This window comes from Coenobita brevimanus, chromosome 59 (genome assembly GCF_032717465.1).
Source record: "Coenobita brevimanus isolate Jiangsu-jjx chromosome 59, ASM3271746v2, whole genome shotgun sequence".
NCBI classification, from domain to species: domain Eukaryota; kingdom Metazoa; phylum Arthropoda; class Malacostraca; order Decapoda; family Coenobitidae; genus Coenobita; species Coenobita brevimanus.
Genome location: NC_137012.1, coordinates 23,160,444 through 23,177,862, shown reverse-complemented (window position 1 = coordinate 23,177,862; position 17,419 = coordinate 23,160,444). Strand labels below are relative to the sequence as shown.

General features: G+C 43.3%; 1 protein-coding gene across 1 annotated transcript in view; it reads left to right on the top strand.

The window, feature by feature from the left end:
- Positions 1-17,419, top strand: part of kn (EBF transcription factor knot) — a 365,525-nt gene that overhangs the window by 166,359 nt on the left and 181,747 nt on the right. The gene's annotated exons all lie outside the window — the stretch shown is intronic.

Genomic DNA, 17,419 nt, shown 5'->3' with positions numbered 1-17,419 from the left:
TAAATTTCCTTATTGATACAGATATTTTTTTTATAATTTTCTTTTACGAATGAAGGAAAAAGAAAAGCGCAAAAGTAGAAGGGAACGAAGGGCATGGCAGAAAAGAGGGAGGAACGGAAAAATAGGGAAGTGGAGAGGGCGGTAAAGAGAGGGGAGGAAGAAAGGGGAAAAATAGAGAGAGGGAGTCGGGGATATAGGAAAAGAAAGAGCGGAGATAAGAGGAAATAAAGTGCAAAGTGAGAGAGAGAGAGAGAGAGAGCTGTCGTCACCACCAGCGCCATACAAAGTCAACAGAGGCAGTTGGGGTATTCTTTACATATCAAATTAATCAACTCACTAAAAGAGAGAGAGTGAGTGAGTGAGAGAGTGAGTGAGGGGAGAGACTACTGATTGAACAATTCGCCTCGAGCAATACAAAAGAGGGGAAAGAGAGAGAGAGAGAACAAGAGGATGGAGAGAAATGGAAGGTGGGTGTGGAGGATAGAGGAGTGATTGGAAGGAGGGGAAGAAAGGAAAGATCAGAAGGGAAGCTGATGGGAAAAGGAAGGTATAATTGAGGTTCTGAAGGAAAGGAGGAAGAAAGGCAGAGGGAGGGGAACAGCCAAAGACGAGAGTGAGGGGAAATGAGAACCGGAGAGGGGGAATTAGAAGAGAGTGAAAGACGCGGTGAGGTATAAAAGAAAAAGGATTAATGTAAAACTAATTGGCTAGATGCAAGAGGAGGAGGAGGAGGAGAGAATGTAGAAAGCGCAACATTTAATAAAGAGGGGAAAGAGGAAGAGTAAAAGCGAACAAAGGAACAAGCCCAGAAAATAATAAGAATAATCCTCTCTAAGCTGATGGTGTGACTCGAAAAACGGAAAGACGTATATGCAAAAATTCGTCTATCCGTCTTTTAGCCTAGTTAGAATTTTGAAGACCGTGGAGAAGTATGCTAGGTTTTAAAGATGTATTATTATTATTATTATTTTTCTCTACTATTACTACTACTACTAAGGACATGAAAAATTATCATTCATAAAAGCAATATACCGAGATTGTGTAAAATTATGCAAAATGTTAGCCATTCATCTTTTCCTGAATTTTGGACAGAAAAACGTAGAGCGCTATCTAAAGCTGTAAATATAAATACTATTAGCAGTAAGCAGAAGACATGGAAATTCTAGATATTCCTCTTTACAGTATTTTGAATAAACTTGAAACAGTCTGGTGTCTTCAGGACGAGTTTAAGATATCAGTAAGTGATTTAGTACAATGACGTCATTATATTTCATTCTTAGGGGGGGAACTCTCATAGTGAAGGGGTTACTGATAAATTCTATGCCCTTATAATAGATCTGTCGTATAAAAAGGTTAAGGATAGAAGTAAATTGTGACATTGTGACTTTATTTTAAACATGTCTCTTATCGGTACAGTATATTGATCTTCATTTACTTGTCTGTCCCTTAATTATCATATCATAGCTCCTTTGTTATTATGTAGGTTTTTATAGTTTTATTTTATGAATGTCGGTTATCTTTTGCTTGTTACCTATCTCAGAGTTGTTTGTCTCCATTGATCATCGTATGGTCGTTGTTTATATCACGAGTATTTTATCTCATGACATGTTTTTACTGTTCATGTTTGTTGTTTCGTATGGTTGTAGTTTCCTTCTGCTGGTGCGGTGGGTCATGTTAAGCAGCAGGCCCTCCAGACTAATTTTCCAGGGTGGAGCTATTGCAATCGACCGCGGCCTTGGTGGTGGCGGGACCGTGACTTATTTTCCACCTAACCGATGTAAACAAATCTCCTTTACCCTCCCTTCCTCCCCCCTTCATTTCCACAGTACCACTCCCATCACTCCCTGCACCCCCATCCCTTCTTCCCTTTCCCCACCACTCCCTCCCTTTCTCCCCCCCCCCTTTTCCTTCTTACTTCCTATTATCTTCCCTCTCTGCACCCCCTCTTCCCCCGCCTCAACTTTTTAGGAACATGAGGTTAGGTCGAAGAGATGAGGTAAAAGAAGGAAAGCAAGGAAGGTGGTGTAAGTTATTTCCACTTCCATCACCACCATCTTTCCTCCCCCACCTCCACCCCCCTGTCCCTTCCCCTCAACCCTCACCCCTTCCACATGATGGCCCCCTTCCCCTCCTTTTCCTTCCCTTCCCCTTCCCCCCCAATACCGTTTGCGTTATGAAGCACGTTTTCTTGTGGATCGTTTGCCTGTGAGGTGAGGCGGAGAATATCGAAGTCTTGAATCTTGAGTAAAATGATGTGTGTCCCATTACACTGGGCGCTGTGTCTGTGTTTTTCTCTTCACGTTTTTGGCGTCTACCCACCACATTTATTAGTGGGAAATTGGATTAGAATGTTGATGAATTTTACTTCGATTACTTTACTGTCACCTCCCACTTTACTGTAGTTCGACTCCATCAGTTCTTCACTTTACCGTCGCTACTTACATCTCTCCACCTTTTACAGTCTTCCATCTCATAACTACAGCACCACATCGCTACTTCTCTCCACCATATTCAGCCACCCTCTCACCCTCATTGCCACTCCCCTCTCTTACCCACTTCATCATTTCCACTGGTGTTGGAGGGGGGTGCCTACGCGTGGTGGCACGTATATTGCTGCCCGGTTTTATGGATGTTCCTCACCTCCCTCCCGATCCCCTGAAAGGAGGAGGGTAGACTGTAAAAGACCAGGTTCAGTGTACAGTCCACCCTTTTCACGTCCAGATGAGCCTGAGATCACACAAATAACATTATCATTTCCACTTGACCGCCTTTTCTTTTATTTATTCCCACCTCATGACCGCATCGCCAGACTTCCACTTGTTTCCACTATATCCAGCCATCCCACCCCTTACCCCGACCCCCACTTCGCCGCAACCCCCACCCACCCCCACTTAACCGCACCCTCCATGTTTACGGTGATCAGGGCTTGTTAGGACCAGCTCTGTTATTAAGGTAAATACTCCGGCTGGCAGTAACAGGATCCCGGCAGGCAGGCAGTGGGCGGCATTGTTCCAGTGTTTGGCCAAGATATTAGTTAGTGGGGTGGGTGTGTGGCCGACCTCCTGACCACACGCATTATCATAACACGCTTGCTGGTCTTGGCGTGTGTCTGTCCCTCCCTGTGGCTTGTGTGATGACGAAGGGATGTAGTACAATCGCACATGTCGTAGGAGAAACACATAACGTAAGGCAAGAGCACATGACCCGGAGTAAATGCACATGACAAAGCACTAGCACACGACCCAGAAGAAATGCACGTGACTCAGGAATCCCTATAACGCAAAGAATAGACGCATGGCTGAAGAATCGCACTTGACGCATAAGATGTTAGTTACTGGGGTGGGTCGTGGGTAACCTTCTGACCATGTGCATTATCGTTACAAGCATGCTGGATCCTGCCGTGTGTGTGTCTGTTCCTGCGGCTTGTGTGATGACGCAGGAACGCAAAAGAAACACACGACGCAAAGAGAAAAAAACGCACATTGCTTAGAGCAGTTGCACATTACGTTCAGAAGTCGCAAATTACGTCGAAGATACTGCACGTTCCCCAAAAGATATGCATGAAGAGGAAATGTACATTCCGTAAAGCAGTGAACGTCCCAAAGAAGAAATTCACATTTTGTAGGGCATATGCACATGTAGATTAATTTCACATGATTCAGAATAATCGTACTTAACATGACAGCCCCCACGTATGTAACCTGAGAGAGGCGGCACACAGTAATCTGCAGGCAAACAGTCGAACAGAGACCACCAGAGCTAATGTTAGGTGGCCCCACAACAGCAGGACATTGCCCTTTTATTCAGAGGTTAAAAATAAAAATAAAAACAGAGATACTTAAGTTCCCCCAATATACGCATTCACTCTTATCACAGAAGTATGCGTAGCCCACACAAACTCGTACTAAACATGTTTATTAATCAGATTTTTTTAAACACATAACACAGCTCTGATATAAATACAAAGTCTAGATTAAAAGTGTATTACCGCTGAATGGTACACTGTATTATGTAGAAAAAATTTTCAAGTTGCTATGATTTTTTTTTTTTTTTTTAGCCAAAAGCGAAAACACTTACGATAGTATATGATGACTTTTGAATAATGCCACCGATTTTATTCTTAATAAAATGAAGTAATAGCGAGTCAAGTGGCACCAGAACTATTATTAAGGGATTTTAAAGGGGTGATTTGGAAGGGGGGGAGGGGGGCGTTCTTTTGCTAAGGGAAGAGAAGGGCCGCGGGTGTGGTGGTGTAATGGGCAGGGATTTTGTATAAAGATGGAGGGGGACACTGAATGATTGGATATATAATGGTGGGATGGGAGCCAGGCATTGCGTTCGCCTCCTCTTTTTTTATGAGTAAGAAATATAAATCTACGAATCCATGAAACGGAATAGAAATCTTGTATTACTGTATTTTTCTCGATGATTTTTTGTTCAGGAATGGCAAAACATACCTGAAATATTCATGAAATGAAATTAATCTGAGTGACTTATGACCTTCAGTAAAATAATGGAAGGCAAACTGAACTATGAAGATCTATTCACGTTAACTTGAATAACATTTGAGTAACGGCAATTTTCCTAATATATTTGCCCTCCCGTATGTGCTTCTAATATTCCAGCCTTGCCTAACTGGGGAATGATTATATGTCGCTGCATATATAAATTTACATCTAACCCTTCCTATCACTGGTGCTTGTGTGTATTCCATGTTAGTTTCGAAGAATAATAGACACAAATCTCTGAAATCTTGCCCTGGATAATACCTCTCCCTTAGAAGACCCGTGTCATGTCGAGAAACTTGGAATCCATTACTGTTTCACGAAGAGTAATATCCTCTTTTATATTCATGCATATGTCTCGTTTCTGAGTCCATATCATTCTGCATCTTTATCAACACGTAGATCTAAAATCCTGCCCTATATACCCCCCACTCCGTACCCAGCACCTGCCGTATCAACAAAGTATGGATCAGTTGTCATTTTACGAGCGAAAATGAACTCCATAGCCTTGAATGTCACTCGGGTACATTTTACTATCACCATGAAGACATAATAACCTACACTAGATTATAGCTTCGTATTCGTTTTCATACACCTACAATGTAAAGAAAGTTAAGATCGACTAGCTTTTCCCGACCGAAATTATCCTCTTATCTCTCTTTAGCTTAAGCCTGTTTTTCCCAAGCTGAGTGAAATCGCCAAGTGTTATCAGGCCAAAAGGATCTCTTGAATACTGTGTCTAATCTCTTCAGGCTGGCCGCACCTCACACGCTGAGTAAAATCGTCTGGGGTGCAGCCAAATTAAAAAAGACTTCCGCGGGGAAAAAGAAGCTAAATCCTCAAGAATATTAAGTACATCGCGAAAATCTAAAAACTTGGCCTAGATAAAACCCTTACCTGTCCTGGTGTGGCATGTCAAGGAGTCCTGGATCGATTGTCATTTCACGAACAGGCATCCTTAATTGTTTTGTGATGCTCCCCCCGGCCTCGCATGACACCGGCACAGGGCTCCATCAGTCACAACGGGTCATTATCTCTTATGACCGCCTCTTACTTAATGATTAGTCTCCTCTTCCTTCTTGTCTCTCCTTCCTTTCCTTCTTTTCTTCCCATCATTTCCTCATGTTAGTCTCCTCTTCCTTCTTGTCTCTCCTTCCTTTCCTTCTTTTCTTCCCATCATTTCCTCATGTTAGTCTCCTCTTCCTTCTTGTCTCTCCTTTCATTCCTACTCTCTCATTCCTTTCCTTCTTTTCTTCCCTCCTTTTCTTATTAGTCTCCTCTTCCTTCATGTCTCATCCTTCCTTCTTTCCCTCCTTTTCTTAGTCTCCTCTTCCTTCATGTATCTCTCTCCCTTCCTTCCGTCCTTCCGTCCTTCTTTCCCATTTTTCTTCGCATTGGTCTCTATCCTTCATTACTCTATTTCCTTGCTCCTACATCATTTCCATTGCACATCGTGGTGATTAGCGCCGTGTTATTGTGTCACCTCTTGTTACATCAGCCTCTTAGATGGAGAGTTGGGAGAGGTTAGGCTAACTTAGAGTGAAGAAGAGGAAAAGATACACAAGGAAGGGAAGAGAAACGGAAAAAGAAAGGAAGAGAACCAGAAGGACTGGGAACGAAAGGGAAAGTGACTGGGATGAAGCAGCCCAAAGAAGAAAAGAGGTTTGGACAGAGAGAGTAAGGTAGAAGGAAGGGGAGGAATGGAAGGGAGTGGTATATGATCACAGAAAAAAGGACAATACCGTAATATGCTAGGGCTGTCTCATTCAGGGCTGTTATAAGGTCTGTTGCTCTCGTGTTTTAATTTTCCTATCATTGAATCCTAATTTGATTGAACTGGCCTTTCCGTGCCCATGTTTTGATCTTCGTGTTGTGATTGTCCGCGAAGTGCTTCTTGTATCATGTCTTCAAGCAGATTCTCGCCTCGCACTTGTCATTTCATATTCTTATTATTTACTATTATTATTATTATTATTATTGTTATTATGATTATTATTATTATTATTATTATTATTGTTATTAATATTATTATTATTATTATTATTTTCAGTTATATGAAACCTGTAATTTCTCGCTTCTTTTTTTTTTTTTTCTATCCATGCGTTTTCTCTCCAATTTTTTTTCGCTTCTCTCCCCTGCTACTCCCTCTCGCCCTCCACATTCCCACTTTCTTCTGTTGTTCCATTCCTTTCATTTCCTTTCTTGTACTTTTCACTTTCTTTCCATGCCTCTTTATTTCTTTTCGTCTCTTATGCCTTACCTCTTTCCTTTCCTTCCCTTAAATTCTGCCTTTCTGTTCCTTTCTTCCTCCATTTCCCTTCCTATCAATGTCCTTTTCCTTTCCCTCCCTTTCATTCAGCCTTTCTATTCCTTTCGTCCTCCTTTTCTAGTCTGATCTGCCTTCCTTTTCCTCATTATATCAGTCATTATCTTATTTCATTGTATTCCCATAAGGTATTTTCTTCACTCCAGCAAGTGTACTAAAAATGACCCCTACGTCCCTCGCTCACAAGGTCGATATTTCCTTTTGTACTGAAGGGGTTATGACACAGTAGGGAAGAGAAACGCCTAGAGGGCCTTTTGTCGAAACCACCCCCTCACAAGATGCGGCGTTAGACAGGCAGAGTGTTGGATGGAGTAAGGATCAGATATTGGAGATAATTAGAGTGACAGAATTTAGGCAATGGAAAGAAAAGAATAGGGAAGAAGAATGGACATTGACAGAAGAGGAAGCAGAGAGAGAGAGAGAGAGAGAGAGAGAGCAGGCAGAGGGGGAGAGAAGAGGGAGGGGAGGTAGGCACGCAATTCTCCCATAAGTCAGAAATTGGTCCTTAAGCGAAGCCAATAGCGTAATTATTATCATCAGACTGGATTATATTTGGATTACTCAAGGAGGAAGAGTGGCGGGGAAGAGGGTAGAGGAGAGGAAGAGGAGAGGATGAAAAGGCGAGAGGGGAGGAAGAGAGGAGAATGAAAAAGGGAGAGGAGGAAGAGAGGAAAATGAAAAGGGGAGAGGAGAGGAAAAAGGGAGAATGAAAAGAGGTGAGGAGGAAGAGAGGAAAATGAAAAGGGGAGAGAAGAGGAAAAGAGATGAATGAAGAGCAGAGGAGGAAGAGAGGAAAATGAAAAGGGGAGAGGAGAGGAAAAGAGATGAATGAAGAGCAGAGGAGGAAGAGAGGAAAATGAAAAGGGGAGAGGAGAGGAGGAGAAGAGAATGAAAAAGGGAGAGGAGAGGAAGAGAGGAGAATGAAAAGGGGAGAGGGGAAGATGAAAAGGAGAGAGGAGAGGAAGAGAGGAGGATGAGCAGAGGAGAGACTAGGCAATGGAGAGTATAGAGTAAGAAAGGGGAAGGATCAGTGGCAGGGAAGAGGAAGGGCGAAGAAATGGGGAGAGAAAAGCAGAAGAAAAAAGATGAGGATGATGAAAGGGAGAGAAGATTGGTTAGGAGTGGATGAGGAAAAGGGAGAAGAAAGAATAAGTGAGAGGAGGAAACCGCAGACAAAAAATTAAGCATAGGAAACAAGGTGAACAACGAGAGAAACGATTGAAGAAAGAAAAGCAAGATTATGAAAGAAAAGAAGCAGGAAACACAGAAAGGAGGAGGAGGACGACGAGAAGAAGAAAGGAAGAAGTAGGAGACGTAGGAGGAACTGACAGAGAAGGAAGAGGAGGACGAACCAGAGGACAAGGAGAGGAAGAGGAGATGGAGGTGGACGAGGAGGAGCAGGGAGGAGGAAGGCTTTAGGGTTTAACCAAGTAGGAGGAAGGCAGGCAGGAGAGGAGGGGGGAGAGGTCGGGAAGTGAGGGAGAAAGGCAGATGGCAGGACTGGAATGGGAGGAAGAGGGACACGGGAGGTAAATGAGGTGTAACGCTTGGCACAGGGCAAGTGAAGTAAATGGAAGATGAAATGTAAAATGGTATGAATTAAGTCCAGAAATTATCATGAAGTGTAGGAAGATGAAGAGGAAAGGGAAGAATGTGAAAATGAAGATGAACAGCATGAACGAGGAAGGGGGTGAAAAAAAAAAAAAGGACAACTGGGAGAAAGGCGAGTAGTAAAGGCCAGGGGAAAACAAAAACCAAAACTCGGTAACAAAAAATAGAAAGAAGACAACAGAAGAAAGGTCACGGAAGGCATAAGAACAGGAAACAGGAAGGCTAATGAGAGGAGAGGAAGGGGATGGAGGATAACCAAGGAAACTAAAACTCAGCTAGAGGAAGGGAATGAGGAGAAGAGACAAAGATAACTAAGAAGAGAAGAGACCAGGAATACATAAAGGATCAGAGAAACTGAAATTCATCAAGAGGGGGAGAACAGAGTGGAGGAGAAGGACCACGAGACATAGGAAGGCAGAAAAGAAAGAGGAGAAAGAAAGAAAGAGACAAGAACAAGCATTAAAGAACAGAGAAGGAGAAAAGACTAACGAATCTATATAACAAATCGTGGAAGGAAGAGAATGAGAGGCACGGAATGGCAAGTGAAAGGTGGCAAGGAGGAGGAGGAAAAGAACAAGGAGTAAAGGTCACAGGAGGAGAGATGAGTGGTGAAGCTATAAACGATTGAGAGGAAGACCTAAGAGCAGAAGCAAGATCATGGCAGTAGGAGGAACAGAAGAGAGAACAGGAGGAAAAAGAGCAAAGGGCAGAGAACGGACCAAGGAGGCATATAGGATTAGAGAAATAAAAATTCAAGAGAAGACAAATAATAGGGAGGAGGAAGAGAAGTAGGAGGAGGAGGAAGAAAAGAAGGCGCAGGAGATACAGAAAGGCAAACGGCAGAGGTGGAGGTAAATACAAGAAGTAAAGGGAAGAGAAAGAGCGAGGAGCACGGACCATGAAAGCATATAGGGTAAGAGAAACCAAAATCAACAAAGAGGAAATAAGAGGAAGAGTACAAAGGAAAAGAAACAGCAGCGGACTTACGTATTTGTTATAGGGAAGATTATAACTAACAAAACTATGATTGGAAGGACAGGAAAAAGCAGAAACAAGAGGAGGATACACAGAAAGACAGAGCAAAGGCGAGGAGGAGGAAGAAGAGGATACGGAGTAGAGGGCAAAGGAGGAGAGATAGGAGCAAGGAGCAAGGAGGCATATAGGATCCAACCAAGGGATTTCACGTTGGCGCGGTGTCCTGGCTCAGTCGCGGATTTCTGGAGATTAGCGGCGGGTCCCGTTGAAATGGCGGGGAGAGGCTGAGGGGTAATCACGTGGGAGGTGGTCGTCTCTCAGATCACTCCTGCTGGGGAGGGTATTCACCACACCACACACTAAATCTATTACACCGCTTCCACTCCTGGCTGCTGGGGGTTTGATGTTGGTTAGATTATGGTGCATCCTACCTGGGTCAAATTAATTCAGGTGTAGCAGGATTATTCATTATTTTTCACGACTAATTCGATCTTAGTAAAGCCACGACTTAATCTGCTAACAGGTTCCATTCCTTGCTGCTGGGGTTTATTGCTGGTTGGATTATAGTGGGTTTGCATAATGTGTTCAGTTCAGCATCTTCATTCTAGTATTTGCATGGTTATAAGGGGACAGTTAGGACAATATCCCCTAAGTCTGTTAACTGGCTTCGATTTCTAGCTGTTGAGGTTTAATGATGGTGTGACTACGGTGAAGGTTCATGGTTACATTATGGCTGGAATTCATTCAGTATTTTTCTCTATATTCATTTAAGACAGCCACCACAAAGTCTATGAACCAATTAAAGACTTAGTTGAATGTTCAGTGGCTAGAAAATGGTGGGAGTCCATATAGTATTTTACCTTAGTTAGAATAGCCTACAACAACAGTTTAATATATTACCTCGATTTTAAGAGTTTCTCCATACAGTCTTTCAGATTCCATTAAGTTATGATGCTTAGCCATAGTAGAATGCACTGTATCTATAGTTCATATTTGTCCTTTTCCAGCTTATTTCCTGTAGCCCAGTGACAATATAGACACTAGTTCGGCTCGGTATTCATTCCATAGCACTCTTCTCGACTAGCATCATATTATAGTATTAATCTCTTGTTACAGCTCATCATTCAAGGTTGAGAGATGGCAATTTTCCGCCTAGTTAAAGTGAATAGAGGAAAGTTCCATGACAACACTGAGTTTTCGCAATTGCACCAGATTTAAAGTCAATCCCCCGTTTTTACAGATAATGAATCGTCCTTACCAGGGGCGGCTGATTCAACGCGGTGCTGTCCATGCGATGTGATTTAAGTGCGGGGCCATGTGGATGTTTGAGTGTGGGGCCAATTAACGTGATAAGTGATGTGCCCACTGCCGTACTGCCCTCACCTCGCCTCACCCTCCCTCTCTGTTGTTCCACCCTCTCTGTTGTTCCACCCTCTCTTGTTCCACCCTCTGTCTGTCCACTTCTTTGTCTGTCCATCCACCCTCTCTGTTTTTCCACACTCCTGTCTGTCCACTGTCCTGTCTGCCCATCTGTCTTTTTGCGTATTACAACTTAACATTGTGTTGTGTGTTGTTTACATTGTTTTAATATTGGCATAGCTACATCAACAACATTCAGGTTAATGATAAGGTGTCATTTGCAGAATACATTGCCAAGTGAAAGTTGTAACGAAAACTCCTTTGCCACATTGAATTCCTCGTTAATCTCGATACCTCGTGTTTTGGTGCCACTTGTGCTGTGTTACGTTGCACTTCCGTCTACTCGTGGACTGGGGGGACTCAAGCAGGACCAAGAGACATCACACAATACATTCTGAAGTTATTTATCATTCCCAGACCATACTAACTTTACCTACGAATATCAGGGAATATCACAAAATTCCTTACGATACCACTAGGAATACTTGCACTACGAAAATAAGACAAAATTCCATCCCAACTCTCAATTCACGACCTACCATGACTTTGAGCATCACAGAATACCATGCACTACTTAACACTAACATCACTTCATACCCTCTGACGTCACCAAAATCCCCCAAATCTCTAAGTCTTACTCCCATGACCCACAAGCATCTCGGATTACTTAATCACCTACCATAGTCTGTATTCTGAGTGACAGGGAGGCTTCGTAACACCCATTCCTATGCTATGTATTTACCACCTTACGCCTTAAACTTCTCCTGTACGCTTTTTACAATGCATCGATAACACACGAGAGGATTTTGAGGTGCGATATACATAATAAATCGCAAAGGACGAAGTGTTACAGAGCCTCCCATGACCCAGGAACATCACCCAGCACCTCATGACGTCAGCAAACATGGTAGGGTAGCGTGATGTCGGGCTGGGCCATTACCTCGAGGTCGTCTTTGATCCACGTAAATTTATGGTCTGTTCTTCACACCATCAGTCCACTTGGCCCTTGACGGTCGATGGTACAACTGGTCTGCTGTTGTGGTGTTTTGGTCCTATTGTTTTCATTTCATTCCTTCTTTTTTTTTCTTTTCATTTCCCTTTTCGTTGAGTAGTGGTCTTGTTGTGCTGTCTTAAATCTGATCGTGTAGTTTTTATTTCGTTCGTGTTTTCTTTCATTGGGTTCCAATTCGATCTGCTTTTTGTGTTATTCGTCTCTCCTTTTCCGTTTCTCTCATCTTCGCTCTGTTGTTTATCTTTTAGTGGTTTCTGTTTTGTCCCTGATACCGTACCTTCCAGTTTTCTTCCTTCCCGGTTCAACTTCCTTTTCGCTTTGCTGTAGTGTTTCACCTCTTAATTTTCCTTTTGATCCGCTAGCTCTCTTTCTTAATTACCTACCCCTTCCATCATTTGCTTCAGTAACTTCCACCTCTTTCCTCTCTTACCTCCTACCTCACCCTCCCTCCCCTTCTTCCTTAGTCCGTGTTCCTCCCCCACACCCCTTCCCCTCCTTCCCTGTGTCCCACAAACACTCCCCTTTTTTCCTCCATTTGTCCTCCCCTCTACAGTACACATGTGTCCCTCACCTGCGCCCTTCTTTCTTCCATTCTCTCCCTCCCTCCCTCTCTTACCCCATTCGCCCTCCTACCTCTTCCTCCCCACCCACTCCATTTCACTCTTTTCTTTCTTCTTCTCTCCCTCTCTTCATTCCTCCAATGTTCACTTCGCCCTTCCTTTATTACACTCTCTTCCTTCACTTCCTTCATCCCTGCACTCCCTCCCTCCACTATACTCTCTTCCTTCATCCCTGCACTCCCTCCCTCCACTGTACTCTCTTGCTTCATCCCTGCACTCCCTCCCTTCACTGTACTCTCTTCCTTCATCCCTGCACTCCCTTCCTCCACTATACTCTCTTCCATCCATTCCCTATCCTTATTTCTTCCCTCCACTTAATTCCTTCTCCTTTACTTCCATCCCTCAGTACCCTACCTCCTCCTCAATTTCAGTCCTTCCCTCGCCTTCTTCATTCCACTGTGCTCCCTTCGTCATTCTTCCTCCTCCACTCTTTCATTCCACTCTCACCTTCACTTCCTTCCTCTTCCTTCTCCTTTTATTAGTGGTGGCTGTTTCCCGTCTTTCATATTTCCCTTTACACCTTTCTCACAAGGCTTTTCATCATCGGCCTGATTTACCATTCATATTTGTACATATTTATCTATTTTACAACGTAGTTTTTTTTTTGTCTTACATTTCCCTAGGCTTTTTTCTTATATATACCTTTATTTTCCTTCATCCACCCACTTCACTCACCTTCATCCTCCTCCTTTCATTCTTAATATGCCTTTTAAATCTATCCTTGCCTTATCTTCTCCCTTCCTTTCTCCATTGACATTCTCTGCACGGATTTCTGCCTCTCCCCCGCCCCCTTGCCTCCGCTCTGCTTTGTTATCTGCTTCTTCACCCATTGTTGTGTAATGGTGCAAACATAATTATATTTAGTTGTTTTAGTGCCAGTTAAGGGACACAAGTACTCTGCCACCCCCATTACTGCAATTACCCTTTCCACCTTCTACTGCTATTACTCCCCGTCAACGACAAAGTTAACTGCTTTTATTGATTTTGTTAATACTGATCTGCTGAACTGTTTCATTTTAATTTTACATTGCTTTCGACTTTTCATATTAATTTATCAACTTTTTCTCTCTCTTTCTCTCCCTCCCCTTCCCTCTCCCTCTCCCTTTCCATCTCCCCTTTCCTTACCTCTCCTGTTCTTCGTCCCTACTATCTTTCCCTTCATTTTACCACTTCCCTTCGCTCTCATAATTACCTTCACGTTTCCTCCCGCCTTCTCCATTCCCTTATTTTCCCTCTTCTTCCCCTTCCATTCTTTCTTCATTCTTCCCTTCTCGCTCCATTCTTCCTTCCTGCCCCTCTTCTTCTTTCCTTCATCTTTCACAATCTTCCTCCTCCTTCCAGTCCTTATTCATCCATCCCTTCTCCCCATTCTTCCTTCCCGCCCCCCTTCTTTCCTGTCTCACCTCCCCATCCTTCCATTCCTCTCCTCCCTTATCTATCCCTCTCCTTCCCTCTCCTCCCTTCCCCCCTTGCCCTTCCCTCTCCTCCCTTCCACCCCTTCCCCTTCCCTCTCCCCCTACATCTCCACTTTTCCAATTCGCTTCCCTTTTTGTTCGCCAATAAATCACCAACAGTCTTGGAACAAAAAGCCAGTGTGTGCTAAGAGGGGGGAGGGGTGCAGGGGCTTGGGGGGGTGGGGTGAAAGAGGTGAAGGAGAGCAAGAAAAGGAAGGGAAGGAGGTAGAGAGAAAAGGGAAATGAAAGAATGTAGAGGAGTAAATGAAAAGGGAATAATTACAAGAGAAAATGATTAGAAGAGATTTGGACGTGGATGATGGCGAATGAATTTTTTGGGCAGGTTGAAAATTTTTAAAAAGAGTGTGATATAAAGAAAAAAGTTTGAAAAAAATAACTTAAAAATTATCCTTCGTCTTCCATCTTCCTAGACATTTCCCGATATTGTTCATCTTGTTCTTTACTTTCCAGTTCTTGTTCTTCCCTATTCGTCGTCTTTCCATTCGTACCCTCTCCTTCAACCCCCTCTCATCCTGCCTTCCTTCCTTCCTTCGTTGCTTAATCTCATTCCCTCCATACCTTCCCTCCACTTCCTGCCCCTTTCATTCTCTTTCTCCCTATTTCCCCTCGACTCTTTTCTCCCCCTTACCATTTCATCCCCACCTTCCCCCAGTTTTTCCTCATTTCTTCGTTGTTGTTTTTCTGGCTTCTTCTTCTTCCCCGTCTGATTTTTTACCCTCTTTCCACCTTCTTCACCCCCTCCCCCCTTCTCCCTCCTTCCCCTCCCTCCCTACCCTCCCTTCTTCTCCTCCCTCTTCCCCTTCTCTCCCCCTCCTCCATCGGTGCCGTATAAGGAAGGTGTTAGTATTGCTCCTTGGTTCCTACGTGCCCCCTCTCACATCCATCACTTTCTTTCCCACTCACCAGCTCTCTCTCTGCACACTTCACCCTTTATCCATTTCTTTTCGCCCTTTCAGTCACCTTTTCCTCTGGTTTTCCTGATGTGATTTGTTTTTTTTAGTTCTCTTTTGTCATCCATTCTCTTAGAGCTTTTATTTGGTATTATTTTTTTATTTGTGCGAGTGAGAAGTGAAGCGTTTGTGTTCTTACCTAATTGTTCTTACCTAATTGTATCTTTACAGGAGTGTGTGTGTGTGTGTGTGTGTGTGTGTGTGTGTGTGTGTGTGTGTGTGTGTGTGTGTGTGTAAATTGTGAGTCACTGAATGAGAGTTAAAATCATGATTAAAATTTTACCCCCAGGCCCAGGAGGGGTGGAGTGAGATTACCTTACCGTAAGAGGGCATGACAGAGAGTGACAGTGGTAAGAGTGGCTTGAGGGCTTGTCTCTCAAACTCTTACAAACACTGACATCATCCCGTAAGAGTAGGACGAAGATCTGGTTAGTCAGTCGCGTCATTGGAGAACGTCTAATGGAAGATTTTGATTCAGACTTTCTCTGTGTTGGCTGGAGTAAAGTACAGAAAGGCTTTATTATTATTATTATTTTTTTCCACATTCGTTTCATCAGTAACCTTTGGAACTTTAATTTCCTTCTCTTGGTTGTCCACTTATGTTCACTTATTTTCCTCCTGTCTTCTTCCCTCGTATATTCTCATTTCTCTCCTCTCCCTAAACTCGACCCTTTCCCTCCCATTTGTTTTCCATCTTTCTTCTCCTAGTCTTCACTCCTTTCGCCTGTCTTCTCTTCTCCTATCTCCTCTTCTACCTCCTTTTCTCTGCCTCCTTTTCAGCCCTCCCCCTCCCCCCTTCGATCACTTTCCTTTCAACAGTAACCCACTCAACTTCAATTTCCTTCAACTCATGTCCCCCTTTTCACTCCCCTCTCGACTCTAACCTCATCGTCTCCCTAACACACCCTCCTCTCATTTGCTTGCCCTTTTAACCCTTCTCTCTTCCTGTCCCTGTATTTCGCCTTATCTTACTTATCATTCATGCTTTCAGATTTTTCCCTCGTCACACCATCCCCGTAAGCTCTTCTTTTCTCCTCTTTCTCTCCCTCCTCATCTATTTCTCTTTCCTTTCCCATCCCGAATTCTCCATTGTTATTCTTATTCCCTTCCCTTCCCCCTTTCCCTCTTGCCTTTCTTCCCCTCTTCCTTAACTGCGTCACTTTATCCTCATCCTTTTCTCCTTTCTCTTTTCCCCTAATTCCACTTCTCTCCCTCGCAAATTTCCCTTTCCTCTTCTCTCTTCGTATCCCATTACTTCCCTACTTTCCTCTGATTCTCTTTCCATTCTTCCCCTGCTTCCCCTCTCCTCCCCTTCCCTCCTCTCCCCTCTCCTCCCTTCCCTTCCCCTCCCCCAAATAAAGGGTTAAGGCAGCTTAGGGTCATATGCTCTACCCTTTGAAAAGCTTGAAGGGCCCTTACGCGAATTGGATTAGGTTAGGGGGAGGGAGAGGCAGGCCCTTTGTTGGGAGTCGCTAACATGTGGACCTCCTTCACTTTAAAGACCACCAGATATTGCTAACAGGACACGAATCTCGCCATGGATTAAAAAGAGACAGTACGATTAATGCGAGACAGGCAGAGATTCACGCGAGATAGCTCCTGCGCTTCAAATGCCACTGAACACTTCCATTAGTACTAAAATCTCGCCACGGGTTGATAAGAGATTCAGAGGAGAGATTAAGAGATAGTACCTCCACTTCAAAGACCAACAAACACTACCATCAATACCAGAATCTCGCCCCGAGTTAACAAGAGACAGATTCACGAGGGATTAGTGAGAGAGAACACCTGCACTTTAAAGGTCATCTGAATCATGCCACCTGTTAATAAGAGAAAGATTCACGGGGATCAGTAAGAGATAGTACCGTCACTTTAAAGACCACCAAGCACAGCCATCAGTACCAGAATCTCCCACGAATTAATAGGAGACTACGATTAATAGGAGATGATAAGGAGATTCACACGAAGGACTAATTAGAGATAGTATGAGAATCACACGATGGACCTAAGTGTCTGATAAGAATGTTACTACGAGAATCACGGGCTGGAACCATTCTTGCGACGGATGAATAAGCATTAAGCACTAGAATCACATGGAAAAATAATAACTAAGATAAGAGACAGTAGGAGAATCACAAGCTGAATTAATGAGTCAAAGGTAGATGTTTATAAGATTCCTGTGGTGAATAAATATTAATCATTAACTGCTGTTATGAAGAGACTCGCGTTGGACTGATGGGTTGGATGCAAATATTAGCAACAATCATAAAGAACATTACTTTTAGCCAGATAATCATAAGCCAGATTAACAACACCAGATTAGTGAGTCAGAAGCGTGTTAAAAAAAATAATCACGATGAATTAAGTGAGGCACTGCTATTAGGAAGAGAATTGCACTGGTTTAATAAGAACGTAGACCTTAGATAATATTAGACTCAGCAGAACATTAACCAGTGTTGCTGCGAAGATAATTACATCCGATAAGAGACACGCTGGAATAAGTCTGGTATGGCTGTTAGTAAGAGA